Source organism: Euphorbia lathyris, chromosome 8, assembly GCF_963576675.1.
Source record: "Euphorbia lathyris chromosome 8, ddEupLath1.1, whole genome shotgun sequence".
NCBI classification, from domain to species: domain Eukaryota; kingdom Viridiplantae; phylum Streptophyta; class Magnoliopsida; order Malpighiales; family Euphorbiaceae; genus Euphorbia; species Euphorbia lathyris.
Window position 1 is genome coordinate 54,046,991 of NC_088917.1, and position 11,822 is coordinate 54,058,812.

Below are 11,822 nucleotides of genomic sequence, written 5' to 3' on the forward strand. Positions count from 1 at the left end.
TTTTTTTAGAATGAATTGATATGCAATTGGTGCAAAATAATGAACAAAAATATCTGTGTTTTATAATAGTGTCTGAAATTGACCCAAATTACCAACGTTAGGGGTAAAATTGCACCATTTTAGACGTTAGGGTAAAATTGCTCCTAACCCAAAACGTTAGGGGTATTTTTACACCTTAACCCCTTTTTTTTTAGTATTATTGAAAGATAAATAAACAATTTAATTTTTTTTTGTCTGGGTGTAAATAAAGATTTCTAAAAGATTTATTACTATTTCAGACTAAATATACCAATATATATATAATAAGGGAAAAAATAGAGATATTAGTATGAACTCATATTTATTTATATATATTTTTGTAAAAGTGGGAAACTAAGTTGACATTGAAACTGTTTGGACCTATGTGTATATGTGTAAATAGACGTTACAAGATAGATAGTTATAACAAACTACTTAAATGTAAAAATCATTTGAGACTAATTCAAATGTTAATATCCTAACTAATATATTTAGTAAATATATCTGATCCCCTTGAGCCCCCTCAATTTGATGGTGGTTGAATCAACAACTTGTCACGTAGCTGAAGAAATCTTGCCATGGATAGAGGTTTGGTTAGGACATGACCAATTTGATCAAGAGGGTTTAAGTAACAAAAACATGAAGCTTTTACATGCAACCTTATCGCGGACAAAGTGAAAGTTGATCTCCAATTGTTTGGACCCGTCATGAAAACTTTGGTTGGTAGTAAGGTAGGTAGCTCCTAAGTTATCACACCAAATGCTTCAATCATTTGCATCGGCCATGGGCCGATGCAAACACATTTGCATCGACCTATCGGCTTGTGGCCGATACAAATGACATTTTTTCCACTAGTGATGGGTATCCAATTTCTCGAAGAAGCATAAAGAGCCATATTACCTTAGATGCAAGACAAGCAATAACACGATATTCCGCTTCGATGGAGGAACAAAAAACTATATGTTGTTTACAGGGACGCTGTAGGTGCCGCGGCCTCGCCCGGAAGACCCGGGGGTGGACACCGTTGACGACAGATGCTGTGATTGGCGCCGAAAGCAACCAATCGCGGAATCAAGCTGCTCGGCAGGGCCGGAGCTCGGAGTATGGAAGAGTCGTCACCCACGAATGGGAAATGAACACCGATCCCTTGTAGGAGACCGGTGAGGGTTCGAGAAATTTGGGTACGAGCCGAGAAGGCTAGCTCCTTTCCGGAGAAAGGCTACTAGGCACTCCGATATCGCCCGGTTCTGAACCACCGGCCTCCTACTTAGCATGTTAGGCGCTAACGGACTAATCGCATATTTCTTTAAGTTTAAAATTCATTTGAAACCTTTTCTTTCTCGTTTTGAAAACCGTTTTGAGCATATTATGGAAAGCCATTTTAGTAAAGAATCACCCATTTACATGAATTAGAATATGTAGAAGAAAGAGGGAGATAGAAGGAAGGATTGATTTATTTACAACGCGAGTTATGCTTTAAGCTATACATCAAATCTAAACTAATCTCACTCTCCGAAAGAAGGTTTATTTACATGGTTCGTACCTTAATCGTCGTTGGAACGATTTAGATACGTTTCAAAACCCCGTTAATTTACATGTTTTTCACTCGAATCGTCGTTGGAACGGTTCGAGTGTTTGGAAAACGTGAAATAAGAAGTTTTAACCAAAAGACGTGATTAAGCATACAAGTCCATTTATTTACAAAACCGTTTAGATAGAAAAACGATTCAAAACTCTATTATTTACAAGAAAACGATTTTAATTACAAGGTTCGCTTAATCCGTCATTGGAACGGGTTAAGGTTTCAAAACGTGATATTTTGGGAAGTCGTTTGAAAATGATAACAAACTAAAAACCTTTTATTTACATTTGGAACCTCTAGAAACCTTTAGTTTAAATAAGCAAATTGAACTCTCTTTTTGTGATTTATTTTCATTTTTTTCACTCACTTAACCTTTACTTGAACATAATTACAACAATTAATAAATTAAGTCTAAATCCACCCAACCAAATACATTTGAAATATATTCATATAGAAAGTCCCAAAAGGAGAATATATATATATACATTTTAGTAAAAATGGTGATTACACCTATAGATTAAAAATAAGCTAAAACCTACTATACACTATAGTTATTGATATGTACCCAACAAAAAGGAAAATAGTACCAAGTATAGTATACTTATTATCCTAATTAAAAACAAAAACAATAATGAATAAGGTTCATGAATAAAAAAAATAGCATTTAACCCCAAAATAGCTTTTCTCATAAAGGATTCGTGGAAAATAACCCCCAAAGTAGTTTTGCCTATTTAATCTAGTTTAAATGAATTTAAAGAAAACATATACATATAGTTTTACAAAACCAAATTAATGTAAATGATCCCCAAATATATAAAATAAGTGAATACATAATAAATAATTACTAGTTATATACTTTAAAAATAATTTTAATAAACATATTACATAATTATACATATATATATATATGAGTATAAATGTCAAAAAGTTAGGAAAAGAGGATTAAAAGGGCATTTTTTGGATTCCAGCAGCTTTACCGACGGAAACTCCGTCGCTAAACTGCTTTTAGGGACAGAAAAGACAGATTTACAGAAACAGTCCCTATACTTTTCAGATTTATCAAAAAGCTTTAGATCTACTCTATTCAATCCTTTTGGTCCCCGAACTACCAAAATCGGGTCACAGTCTATAGCGGAGCCTCCCAAAACGATGTTTTATTTCAAAACGTTAATTTAAAAAGCTTTTTAAATTCTATATTTACAACGTTTTAATCCCGAACTACCCTTAAATCGGGTCACGGTTCGTGTTGGGACTTTAAAACGAAGTTTTTATTTAAAACCAAAACGTTTATTTAATACGAGACGGGAATTAAATAAATACGGGAAAATAAATAAATGTGATAAAATAAATAAAACAAATAAATAAACAAAACTAAAAATAAAATAAATAAACAAAATAAATAAATTAAACGAGTCTAGTCCTCAGATAATATCTCAAGATCGGTATTGACAGTCGAAGTCGATTGATTCCACGAGTTGTGATTTTTGGTGATTTTTTTGTAAAATATTTACTTTTTGGAAATTTCAATTTTTAGGAAAAAAAATGTTTTTCCCCAAAAATTTACTCTCTCTCTCTAAAATATTTTTTTAGAAAGAGAAGCTCCCCACAAAAATTCCCTCCAAAATGCATGGGGATCCATGCCTTTTATAGGCACGGATCCCGAGGTTGGGCGCGCGCCCAACGCTGCTGGGCGCTCGCCCAGCAATCGTTGGGCACGCGCCCAACGTTGCTAGGCGCTCGCCCAGCAATCATTGGACATGCGCCCAATGCTGCTGGGCGCACGCCCAGCGCTGTCGGGTGTGCGCCCGACACTCGTTGGGCGTACGCCCAACGTTCATTAGGCGTCGCCCAACGAATTGGGCGTTCGTCCAAGGGGAGTTGGGTGACCGCCTAACGAGCATCGGGCGTGCGTCAAACGAGTCGAGCGCCGTGTCTAGCGTCCGTGGGACGCTCGCCTGCCAGGGGGCGTCGCTAGCTGCCTGCTAACCGACATCCGACCTCCGGAGCCTTCTCGTGATTTTTATTTTTAAACTAATGGAATCAACCGCTTTAGCCGTTTATTGTGGGTTTTCGTCACAGGTCCTCCGACTCGGTGTCTACAGACGCCATAATACCAAGTTTGGGCCCACATAAGCTGTAAAACCCGATGTGAATTTACAATAATCGAGATCACCATCCCAATCTGCATCAGTAAATCTATATAAGTCAAGTGAATGCTTTATTTTGTTATTAACCCATGTGTTGTTGTGGAATGGAGATACCTTAAGACGCATTTGACTGCTTTCTAATGTTCACTTATAGTATTGTGCGTAAATTGCTTACTTTGTTCATTGAATCGCTAATGTTAGGTCATGTGAACATATTACAATCCTCCAGCTATATGTGATATAACTCCAGATCATCAAATGGTTCACCACAATTAATAGTTAATTTGGTTGAAGTACATGCAAGGACATAGATACCTTTAGCTTCTCCCATTTTGACTCAAATAGAGACTGTTCGAAGTATTTGATGCATGAGAAGATGAAACTAGAAACCAAGTCCCATCTTCAATTAAGGCGTTGTATTCATTTTGCATAGCAGTCCACCATTGTTTTTGTTTTATAGCCTGGGTATAACAAGTTGGCAGTGATGTATCAAGAGACGTGTTCATGCATTTCAGTTTTAGTGTGCCTGTTTGTGCCATGTTAACCATTTTGTGGATTTTTAATTTGCTAGGAGCTGTATGGGTTGACTGTGTAATATGTTGAGTGTGAGAGGCTTTATGAGTTGGTTGGGCAATAAGATTCAAATGTGATGCATGACTGGTCAAATCGACCATTGGTGGGACTATTTACTCATAGGTAACATTACGACGGGTTGTTGTGGTACTTAGCGAGGTTTTTCGCATGTAATTAGAAAGTGGTGTTGGTGTGCCTTAGTTCATAGGCATTGGTTCTGGAATATGTATTGGACATTTTGTATATTGTTTGAATATATTGTATATGTGTTATATGAATAAAGGCAATAATTCATAAACTTTATATCTTGTGCTATGAAACATGTATGGAGTATCCGTTGATTGATAATCATGAAATGTCCGAGACCTGTTCTATTCGTGGGAACGAATATAACTATATATAGGTCTATGCATCTAGTATTTGTGCAGTTGTGTAGGAAGCACCACTACAACACTTGTATAGTCAGATATGGATACAGGTACGCATGGATGTAGCTCAATGTGGGATTGGACTGGTGGACGTGTCATTGATCTTTCTAAGTGTCGAACTCTATTATCTCTAGACCTATTTCATTATAGTAAATAATGTGGGATTTCGTTCACTTTGATATACACCTAACAGGTCCATAATAGGATGCCAAATATGAGTATGTTGGGTGAATCATGAACACGTTGTTACAAATAGATGAAGTGAAGGAATTACCACTCACCTAACGGCGAGACAATACCACCGGGCCACTTAATAAGTGGAATTGAAGAAGTGCATGGCCATGCCCTGATAAGTAGTGTACTTATCTGATTCGTCAGTTCACTTTAGATTAAGAAATATAATAAACCGCACAAAGAATGACAGCCACCATGTCTCTGGTTTATAATATGGATATGAAATTGGTAAGAGATACTGAGAGATCATCTACTGGGTTTCACGTGTCTTCTAAAGATGGCTGAAATAATTCGTATCAGCTAGGGGCCTTAATGGTTTGCTAGAACCCACTTATGGTCATTAGGCTTTAGGCCCATGTCTGGTTGAGGACGAACCCTTAGGATCGAGCACACACAACTCATGGAATTTCGGCCCCTCCCCTTAGACACCATTGTTTTTCACGTTCTTGGTGTTCTTACTATTCTGTGTTGATTATGGATAGCACCGGTTTAATTTCTAAACGGTTGGTGCATGAAACTTTGGAGATTCACTCGACTTGTGGATTCCTGCAGTCATCTCTAGAAGAGACATCACCCGTGAGTTTGTGATCTTTGTTTTTAATTTTGGTTTGAAGTTCATCCCGTGGCAGTCTAACACGATTTAACTGGACTATAGAAAATTCCAACGGTAGCATTCCGTTGCGCTTCGTTGATTTTCGATGATTAATCCCAACAAGTGGAATATACGGTATAATAGTATGTGTATTATGATATTGTTCACATTGCACGTGATTGGGAAAGTTTAGTCTAAGAGTATGTTCTGGGTAATTTAATTTGGTCGAGCATGTTCATTAAAGGTAGAGAGTGCATGTCGTGTATTTTGAGTGTTTTGTTGAGGTGTTGTGTTTGAGGGAATAATCATGATCAGTTATCTTAAGAATGGGAAGGTCATAGTTGTTGTATTATTTGACTGATCTATTAACAACGATAGACGCGACTCACGAGCAATGTCTTGATACAAAAACTCCTATTCATTGAACACAACATTACGTGAGAAAAAGAGTTAATTGGTAAGTAAATCATAATACTTATAACCCTTTATGAAACTTACTATATCCTAAAAACATGCACTTTCATGAAAAAATATTTAATTTGAGTGAATTATAAGGATGAAGCCAAGTATAACACAAATATCCAAAGTGACGAAACATATTGTAATCAGGTGTTTCACTAAATAATTTCTCAAATGGAGTATATAAATTAATGTTTTAGGTAGATAGACGATTAATGACATATAGAGCACATTCAAAAGCGTAAGTCCAAAAGGAATTAAGCAATTTAGCATGATTGAGCAATGAAAGACCTATTTCAACAACAAGGCTTTGTTTTTTCTTAGCACACTGATTTTTCTCGGGTGTATTAGGTCATGAAACATGTTGATTAATCCTATTATTTGACAAATATTATGTTAGAGCCTGAAATTAACCCCTCAATTAGGTTGAAAAGTTTTAATTGGTTGATTGAAGTTTTTTTACTAATGTTCTAACTTGATAAAGACACTTAGAACTTCTTATTTCTATCGAACAAAAAATATCTAAGAGAACTTAATGTAATGATCCTAGAATATAACATAATATCAAAAATTATCATGGGAAAAATTATGACCAGGCCCCCAAATGTTAGAACAGATTAATGCCAATGGATTAAAAGCAATAAAATTAGATCGGGGAAAGGGTAGGCGATGTGCTTTGCTCATACAGCATGAGTGGCATAAAGCATGCCTTTTATCATCATAAAATGATATTGTATTCATAGATAAAGTTTTCTTAACAATTGAAAAATTAGCATATCCTAAACAAGCATTCCACACAGGAAGCGAAAGTGTAAAGGTTTGAATTGTGAGACTATGGCAGGGATATTGTGTAAAGCCCATTCATATTCGTTCCTTGAAATATCACGTTCTTTGTCACCAAATCTTTCAAAACAAATTAATTAGAAAAGAACTAAACTGAAATAGGATTAGAACGAGTTAAGGATGGAACATGTAGTAAATTGTTAATAGTTTTAGAAACATGAAGTATATCATGAAGCTGAATGGATGAATTGAAACACGAAATTTATAATGACCAATATTGGAAATGGGGACAGTATTTCCATTACATACTATCACCTTTTCAACTCCCTCACATTCTGAATGAGCATTCAGATTTCCAAATAAGTAGTTAGATAATGTGTTGCGCCAAAATCAACAAGCCAATTAGTTGATGACGAGTTTGATGTGGTGGTGACATTGGAGGATAGTTTGTAGGAGGGGTGTGGGTTGCGATTTATTTTTGGTGAAGGGCATTGACACCTATATGGACAAAACCTTTACAATTATAGAATTTTAAAGAACTTACATCAAGTGGTGTAGATTGGGTAAATGTGTTACGATTGGAATTTTGAGAATTATAAAATCCTCGACATCGTCCCCTTCATCTTATATAGTTTTGAGTAGAATAATTTACTGAAGCAGTAAATGAGGGGGTAACATTAGATTCTCTAGGTAATTATCTTTCTTCACTTAAAAGAAGACCAAGTGAAATCATCAAATTTGAAAGATTCCAATCGGGCTTCAAGAGCACGCACAAATGGCCTATAAGTAGGACCAAGGCCATCAAGGATAGCATCAACGAGACCATCTTTAGAAATTGGATGTTGAAGAGCAATCAATTGATCACTAATCAATTCCGAAAATTGTAAATACGACATTGATACTATTATTCCCCCTTTTTAAATTGTGTAAGTGATATTTTAAGTCTCTAATTTAAGATCGGGAACTTGTGGAACAAGCCTTAGCAAGCCTGTTCTATGCAACACTAGTTGTTTCAGCACAAACATTTGAACCAAAACACCTTCAGGGAGGGAGGAAATAATCTAGTTAACGACTTGTTGATCATATTGTTCCAAGATTTTATGCGTCGAATTATTAGCTCTGGTTGGCAGATTTTTGACTAGAGGATGAATGGTTGTGTCAACATGATATGGGACCTGTAACCTTTCAAAACGGGCATTAATTAAGTTTGTCATAGTAAGTAACTAGTTGAAGTTAACTTATTAGCAATCTGCTGTGAGATGTGTGAGACAGAAAGATGAGTTGTGTTGGTGGTAGGAATGGCGGTGCTATCTCCATTGGCTGCCATGGCCGAACTTTTCTTGAAAAGTGAGAAGAGATTTTAGATTGTTAGACCTCTTGAGGCTCTAATACTATGAAACTGTTTGAATCTATGTGTATTTCTACATTAGTTAATTAATGTATAAAACCGCAACTCTAGGAGCCACAACCAATTGATGAAGAATAAGCCGCTCCCCAACATAATTCTTCATTGTCCCACGACAATAGAATGTGCCTCCCTAATAAAACTCTAAAGAAAAAAAAAGAGTGCATATCAGGAAAAACATTTATCTGGACGATTCTTCCTACAAATTGCTCTCGAAGAATAAGATGAATATTAGGCGAAATATTTTTAAAAATGGCTCGATTGCAAGTGCACCAAATTAACCAGATTCTGATAATAATTATAGCAGCCTAAAGGATGTGTAGTTGCGCCCCAAAAGTTGATTTAATCGCTTGAGAAATGAAATCTTTGACACAACCATCAGTGAACACTCGCTCCTCAAAAAGATCAGAAATAGCACGCCAAATTTCCATTGCAAAAGGGCAGCCAACGAATAGGGACGCGAGGTCCTCAGTCGAATTAAATCAAAGAGCTCGGCGGGGGACCCCAATAAAACCTCATTTACACAACTGATCGTGGGTAGGAAGGCGATTAAAAAATGCTCTCCAATCGAGAGGGTAGAAGGAAGTGATTCCAAATAAAGTTGTACGAACGTGGTGTTGAGCAAGGAGGATGGAAGGTAGAGTGAAAAGACCTTATCGTTAAAATTCCATGTTTTCCAGGTCTAGAAATAGTGGTCACTATCAATCAAGCTCCGTGAATCATTTACAATTCTGATTAATCATTTCCATGCAAAAAAAAACATATACTTTGTCAATTAAAAAATGATGATCGCACACAACAATTTTTCCCAAAGAAGCAACATTAGGAGAAATCCAAATAGATGAGTTGAAAGTAGTTGTTTTGGAAAGCCCACCAATGTGCTATAAGGCATCATCCCAAAGCGTACAATAAACCTCCTTTATCGAGCTCTTGAAAATGGTTATTTTGGCAAGCCCGGAGGAGTAAGGAAGCGAGATTGAAGCAGTTTAATCATAGTAGACGGGGAGGAGACCAAATCCCAACCATGTTCCCCCCTAAGAGAATTGTTGAAAGTTTCTAACTTTTGATGCCACTATTTCCAAAAGCCCAACAATAGTCTAACCACGGGAACATAACAAATTTTTTCTTACCAATTGAGCCAGTCCAAAAGAAATTTTGCATACAACGATTGAGATGGTGCAAAATGCTTACCGACCATTTATAGATGATAAAAGAATGGACAAAAGATCCTATATATAAGCAAAGATTCAATTAAGTCCAAACAACTTGCCATTGAAATAGTGTTACCCTTCTGGTTAGAGAACCGAGATAAAATCTTATCAGTGAGGGGTGAAAGTACCTCACCCAAGCAAGATGAAAGAGACGACCCCCCAAATAGCTCATTCGAAAGGACAACTGATTCATCCTCGCATAAGAGGAAAGAAAAACAGCCAGGCGTAAGCTGATAATATGACTCAAAAGAATTCTTGACTTCCCATAGTTCACATTTTGACCCGAGATACGACCATAGTGATCAAAAGCATCAATGATATCCCACATGTTACGTTTGTCCGCTTTACAAAATAAGAAGATATCATCCACGTAAAGAAGATGAGAAGGGAAATTAGACTCCCTCGAATAAGCCATATGTCAAATGGTATTGCTTTCCGCAAGGATCGACAACCAATGGCTCAAAAAATCCTATGTGAGGCCAAAAAGATACAGTGAAAGTGAATCACCTTGACGAACTCCCCTTGAACAGGAAAAATAACCCTAGAATTGATCCCTAATTAGAATAGAAATTCGAGAAGACGACAAAATATTAAGATCCAATCCCAGAAATTCAGTGAGAAACTCAAAAACTTCCAAAACAGGTAGCAGGAAATTTCAGTCTAGCATATCAAAGGCCTTTATAATATTGATCATAAGTTCCATGTTCCCGTCGTAACATCGTTTGTTTAGTAAATTACGAGGCCACCGCTATACAATGATAAATACTCCTCTCTTTAATAAAACCAAATTGGATCTTAGAGACAATCTTAATTATAATTCCCTTGATGTCAGAAAAAATTTTAGAAATGAAATTAAAGTTGAAATTGCCCATGAAAACATGACGAAAATTCTTTAGCTCAATCGCATCAACTGTTTCCGGAATCAAAGTCATGATGTTTGAATTTAGCCTTGGCAGAATAAAACCCGTTAAAAAATCACAGACAACTCTACAAGGAGGGGACAGGAGCCCCACTCTGATGTCTAAGTCAGTGATGAGAATAAATACATGAATAATGTATAAAGTTTATGCGAGCAATATGAATGAATAGAGTACCTTTTGGCATTGTGCACCTTGTATTTATAAGGTAATAATGTTGTGTGTCCTAAATATCAGCAGAGATCCACATGACATTCAATTAATGGTGAAAGCTTGTGGTCAACTGAAAACGGTTGTAACAGTAGCACTTGTGATTTCGTAAATCACGATCCTAGATATGGGTAAGAGTGTACATGATATTGAGGTTTCATTTGAGTTGTGGACATGACTTTAGTTGTTACTGTTGAATAGACAATATTAAATTGGTTATATATGATAGCTTGTATCATATCACTCTACGAGGGCAGATACACGGAGGGGCCTCGGGGGAGGGGGGGGGGGGGGGGGGGGGGGGGGTCGGACCCTCCAGCTGCCGGAACAACCATGACCAGCGGTAAATTTCGGTCCCCCTGTCTCTATAAAATTTGAGGTTGTGGTAGTTCTGGTCCACATGTCTCTAAGAAATTTTGATAGGGCGCTGAATTAGCATCCAAAATTGACAGAGGTTTTGTTAGGCCTTCTCTAAATCTAGAATTCTAATTTTTTTTGGCTTGTTAGGTCATCTCTAAATCTAAAATTCTATTTTTTTTTAACATGTTAGGCCCTCCTTAAATCCAAATTTCTAATTTTTTGGCATATTAGGCCCTTCTCTCTAAATCCAATTTTTCTATTAGACACAATCTTTTACATGTTAATAATCTTAAACTGCTTGACCATGCAGATTATAACGCATATATATACGATTTTTTTTTAAACAAGTTGGATTTCGCAATTTTTGTTTTACACGTATATAATCATCAGCCCCTGACAATCATGTAATCACCACTGCAACCCTGCCTAAAAGAATTATCAATCTTTTTGTTTTTTGAAAAAAGAAAAAGAATTATCATTTATTAAGGGTGATAGCAAATTATGTTTGTTAATTAGTTTGGTAATTAAATAACAATCACGTTAGCTACTCTACATGTGCCATAATCTGGATTAAAATGGAGCCAGCTCACCTCACCAAACTATTACTAACTATTTGTTGATGTGAATGTTTATATTATTAATTAAATTAAATTGGTAGATACGTGGTTACTGGTTTCACACTTTTTTTATGCTTCGTGTGCTTGTTGCTTATTATTTTATTTTCCTTAACAATCCATCCTCGTCTTATAATTTTATTTATCTGTTCCTTTTTGTTACTATTTTTTGTGTTTTATTCGGGACTGTTTAGTTCTAATAACTAAGAGTCCGTTTGTTTTACCTACTTTTTGATGTTTACCGTTAAAAAAAGTTGATTTTCCAAAAAATAAAAACTCACTGTTTTTG